Here is a 5,535-nt window from a genome sequence, read left to right as displayed (position 1 = left end):
ACCATCCTCAGGGGGATACTTGAATTAGAACCTAATCACAATTAACCTTGGAGACCTTGGAGACTTATTCTTCTACCCCTATATCTAATCCTTGACCCACAGAGCCACAGATGGCCAGACCCAATGTTATGAGGTGGGAGTCAGGCTGACATCTAGCTGAGAGCCACTGAACTCATTTGCTAGGGCTGCCATACCAAATACCACAGAGCAGGGGGTGCTTACACAACAGAAATTTATTCCTCACAGTTCTGGAGACTGGAAGTCCAAGGTCAAAGCGGTAGCAGGTTTGGTTTTTCTTGAGGCCTCTCTGCGTGGCTTGTAGAAAGCCATCTTCTTTCTCACTATGTCCTCATGTGGTCTTTCTTATGTGCATACACCCCAGTGTCTCTTCATGTGTCCAAATTTCCTCTTCTTATACAAACATCACTCAAGTTAGAGCCCACCCATAGGACTTCAGTTAACCACAGTTACATCTTTAAAGGCTCAATCTCCAAATATAGTCACATTCCGAGGTATTGCAGATTAGAATTTCAACATATAAATTTGGAGGGAACATAGTTCAGCCTATAACAGCCACCAAGAAAGCCTATCTTTCAATAGGGAGTTGTCTTGTGTAACAAGAAGTCTAGAAGTAGTTGTTCAAGACTGGTACTCAAAAATGTGATCAAGGACTCTGTTCCTCCTATCTTCCCACCCTCCTGCCCTAATTTAGTTTTCAGCCTCAAAGTCACACTTTCACTCCAAGCAGGAAGCTGCAGAAGCAGAGGGCCAAAGGTTATGCTAGTTACACCACGCCCCTTTTCAACACTTTCCTCCACTCCAACCTTCATGGCCAGGATGACATCACATGGTCGCCTCTAGCTGCAAGGGAGTCTTGGGAGATAAGCATGTTTCACTGGGCTTATGGTTTCTGTGATAACACCAGACTCTATTGGTAAAGGAGAAAGGAGAATGCTATTGGGTAAGAACAAGCAGTGCCTTCCACAAGTAAAGCAGTGAAGATGCTATTTTTCTAATGGTGGGCACTAGAAGTCCTTGAGGAGGAGTGTGCTGGGCTGCTGGCAAAATACTGAGATAATTATTTTGGGAGGAAGCCAACCCCACACTCTGGTGTCAGTTAACATCTAGCTATTAGAGGAAGGGGAAGCTGTGCCCTGTAATCAGGAGGAAGTACTTGGAGCTTCCAGAGGCCAACAGGGATGGAGGGATTCAACCAGAAATAGATTTGGGGGAGCAAGAAAGGAAAAGAAAAGTTAGTGAGATTGGAAAATCAGGGGGAAAGATGGGCAACTGAAAATTTAAAAAAGAAAAGCCTGGTAGTAGAAGGGCCAAGATGGGACTGAAATCAAGTAGGACCCTGTGGGGCTCCCAGGTACAAATCCTTTCTATGTCTCCTGTTTCTTACTCTTAGGAAATAGGTTTTATTCAGCCTCTTTGTCCTTCCCTGAGTTCCAAAGGGCAGACTCAAGCAGTTTCCAATCAGAGGAGGAAGGAGATGCTGAGACAAAGGAGTCTTGGGGCACCATCCTCGTTCCTCAAGGAATATACATAACAACCTATCTTTAGTTCTGCAAGAACTAAGGCCCCCACCAAGGTGAAGGATGGAATGATGATGATGACCCTCCTGATTTCAATCAACTAAAGCTTGGACTCTGTTGACGTTGGCCCCAGTTCTATGCTGAATTTTCTTCTGCTCAAGCCCCCTTCCTGAATATGCAAGTACCCTTAGCTTAAAACTGTTCGGGGAGAAACTGCTTTGAGGAAGACCCCAAGTGTTCTCCTTGCTTTCCACAAGTAATTAAGCCTTCCTTCTCCCAAGCTTTGGTTTGGTTGTGTCTATTGGCTCAACACTTACCAAGAGGCAAACCCAGTTTTCAGGTAACAAGTTTGGCAATTCTGGCAGGATCTCTCTCTCCTAACCCCCTGGGATAACAAAATACCTAGAGAGTAAGCAATGTCTGTAGACAGTGAAAAGTAAACCCCTCCTCCTCCCCCTCCTGAATCTTTGGCAAAGTCTACTTTGCTAACGAACATTTAGTTGGGGTGGGGGCACTCTGGAAAGGCATGGATTTTCAGGTCAGAATCAGTTGTGGCCGCACAGAGATTACTCACAGTTTCCTGCTTAAAGCAGGAAATTAAGAGTCTCTGGGAATCCACAGAAATGAGGGGCATATGTTGGGCTTTCCTAGACCTGGGGCTGATGAAGGACTGAACCAAGGGGTCTGAGGGCCCTAGCCATTGTCCAGGCCTCATAAGGGAAAGATAGTGGCTGGAAGAGACATGACTTCTTTCTGAGATCTTTCTTCCACTGACACCTGAGCTGGGTAAGAGGAAGCCAGCAGCTATAGAGAGATAGTCCCAAATCTCTCCTCTCCAAGTCACCTCGGTTTGTCCTGGGAGAGAATCTTTGAAGGGTCTGCTCTCAGTCAACTTCCCTGGAACAAAGTGGTTCTACTAATCTTCCCCCCAGTACACATGCCCCATCTCCCTCCTGTGCTCTATAGTTTATGTAGTATTGATATCATCTGGCACACTATCTTACATATGTATTTGTTTACTGTTTCAATTCAAATAGAAGCTGTGCAATGGCAGGATTTTGCTTGTTTCCTTCCTTCCCATATTCCTAGCTCTTTGCACACAGTAGCTGTTCAGTTAACATGTCACATGAATCAGTCATCAATTTTCTAGACAAGTCTAGAAGATTAGACAAGATTAGCTGAAATTAATGAAGTCAGCCCCAAAGGCATTAGCCTTTTAATTTATATATATCCAGAAGTTTAGAATAACTTAAATACTCAAATTAATTGTCTTTAAGTGAGGGGATCTCAGACAAATTGACAGACTGCTGTGGGAGATGTTTGAAAGCAGACAAAACTTCCTGCCCCACCTCCAGACACCCCATGAAATCAGCAACTTGCTCCCCAGAGGTAACTCCTATGGCAGAGATGCGTGGGCAGCTGAGTAGGTCCCAGGCCACTTCTCCTTCCAGGGATCATGTGCCCCCTCCACAGACCTGAGCCTACAGCCAGCCAGCCTCCACCTTGCAAGTTCTAAGACATCATTCTGGGGGAGTTTATGGCGTTATTAATATGGAAATATGCAGGGTGCTGCGGCCAGCAGCTCGCCCCTTTATTAATGGCAGTTATTCACAGCCCGGGAGTCAAAGGCGTTTCTGCTTGGGTACTCATTAAAACTGGCCCCATAAAGAATAGGAGAAGGGCAATAAATCAACCCTGGACGCAGCCACCTCATCTCCCTGGTGCTGGGGGGTTGTCGCCACCAGAAAGTGGGATGACAACCAAAGAAGTAATCTCAGATCCTGCTGACTGAGTAGTGAACTGGACAGGCCACTCCCTCAACCGCCACCTCGGTGCCACCCTGGCCCCCACTCCATTCCTGAGGAGGGAGGCCGGGACTGGGTCCTGTCACTTTGAGACTCTCCAGCAACTAAGGGGTGAAAAAAGACAGGAGAATCACACCACCTCAGAAACCCTGCCTGCCACCTACCCTGCTCTTCCCACAAGTCCTGTGAATCCCTGGAGTAAGAACCCCCTGGGTCATTAGGGTGACAGATGAATATTGACTCGGTACCCACTTCTGCAGGAAAGTGTGGACCAGTCCCTTGACTTGTCTCACAGATATGGAAATGAATAACATCTATGTGGGATTTGTGGTTTACAAAAATGTGTTGTCATTGTTTTTTAAGTTTTCCATCCTACTTCACACTCCATACATGTTGAGTCACAACTTTTTGTGTCATGATAATAATGTTTATCATTATTATTATTACTGTGACTACTATTAGGAGAAGAGATTCCATTACTTTGTAGAAGCTTCAAGCAAGACTACTTAAAGAATTTATCCAAGAAAGTATAAATGTTTCCAAATGATAGTCAGTCGTGACTTTCATTTATCAATGGCTGCAGAACAAATTGCCCCATTTTAAAAAAATTAATTTTATGGAAGTATAGTTGATTTACAATGTGTTAATTTCTGCTGTATAGCAAAGGGACTCAGTTATATATATATATATATATATATATATATACACACATACACACACACACACATATGTATACATAGGCATGCTCAGTTGCTTCAGTCCTGTCCAACTCTTTGCAACTCCATGGACTGTAGCCTGCCAGACTCATCTGCCCATGGGATTCTCCAGGCAAGAATACTGGAGTGGGTTGCCATGCCCTCCTCCAGGGGATCCTCCCAATCCAGGGGTTGAACCCAAGTCTCCAGCATCTCCTGCATTGCTGGCAGATTCTCTACTGCTGAGCTACCAGCAAAGCCCCCACCACCACCACACACACACACACATATATATTCTTTTTTAAATCTTCTTCCATTATGGTTTATCACAGGATGTTGAATACAGTTCCCTGTGCTCTACAGCAGGACCTTATTGGTTACCCATCCTGTGTGTAATAGTTTGCATCTGCTAACACCAAACTCCCACTCCATCCGTCCCCCACCCTTCCTTCCCCTCGGCAACCATAAGCCTGTTCTCTGTGTCTGTGAGTATGTTTCTGTTTGATAGATGAGTTCATTTGTGTCACATTTTAGATTTCACATGAAAGTGATAGATACGGTGTTTGTCTTTGTCTGTCTGACTTACTTAACTATGATCATCTGTTGGTCCATCCATGTTGCTGCAAATGGCGTTATTTCACTCTTTTCTGTGACTGCAAACTATCTCAGTTTGCTGACTTAAAACAATTTGTCATTTCTTGTGTTCTTGTGGGTTCCCTCAGCTCAGCTTCTTGACACAACAACTGGATCTTAAGACGACCCACACAAAAGATGCAAGGCCTCTGAAGGTCTCGGCCAAGGAGTCCCACTGTGTCCCACCTACCACATTCCATGGATCAAAGGCACGGGGCCACCCCAGATGCAAGGGAAAAGGAAGCAGACTTCCCCCTTGATGGGAGAGATGGCCATCTTGTTGCCGCCATCCTGGCTGTCCATCTGCCACAGCCCATACCCTTTGACAAAGGAGACCCACTTTCTCCCTGCGCCACTGTGTGCTCATCACCTCGCCTATGCCAGTCTCCACTTTCTTGCTGGTAAAGTGGAGATACTGGGGTCTGACTGACCTAAAGGGAACTGGGTTAGAGTGTAGCCTTTTAAAATTCCCTTCCAAAGGTGAGAGTCTGTCTCCCACTGCCTCACAAATGCTTTCAATCAAAAATGCTTTGGGGGGAATTCCCTGGTGGTCCAGTGGCTAGGACTCAGCACTTTCACTGCCAGGGCCCAGGTTCAACCCCTGGTCAGGGAACTAAGGTCCTGCGAGCTGCATGATGCAGCCAAAAAAAAAAAATTGTAGATGAACATCTATCTCCCCTCCACCAGCAAGTCATAAATTTTAAACTATGTTTAGTGATCTTTTACTTCTGCAATGAGGTCAGAACCAAGAGACTTGGCTGAATTTGTTCCTAACACTTTTTTTGACCCATCTTTTTCTACCAGATGGAAAGGAAAATAAGGGTCAAGAGTCAAATATGAGGCTCTTTCTCAGTATATCCCTAG

At 45.3% G+C, this 5,535-nt stretch overlaps 1 non-coding gene across 1 annotated transcript; it reads left to right on the top strand.

Annotated features, from left to right (window-relative positions):
* The first annotated feature begins 5,212 nt into the window (after window positions 1–5,212).
* TRNAE-UUC (transfer RNA glutamic acid (anticodon UUC)) lies at window positions 5,213–5,284 on the top strand. Its single transcript has one exon. It is a non-coding gene; the product is annotated as a tRNA-Glu (tRNA).
* Window positions 5,285–5,535: the final 251 nt, after the last annotated feature.

The sequence above is a fragment of the Bos indicus genome, chromosome 2 (genome assembly GCF_029378745.1).
Source record: "Bos indicus isolate NIAB-ARS_2022 breed Sahiwal x Tharparkar chromosome 2, NIAB-ARS_B.indTharparkar_mat_pri_1.0, whole genome shotgun sequence".
In the NCBI taxonomy this organism is placed as follows: domain Eukaryota; kingdom Metazoa; phylum Chordata; class Mammalia; order Artiodactyla; family Bovidae; genus Bos; species Bos indicus.
This window is presented reverse-complemented; position numbering and strand designations above follow the sequence as displayed.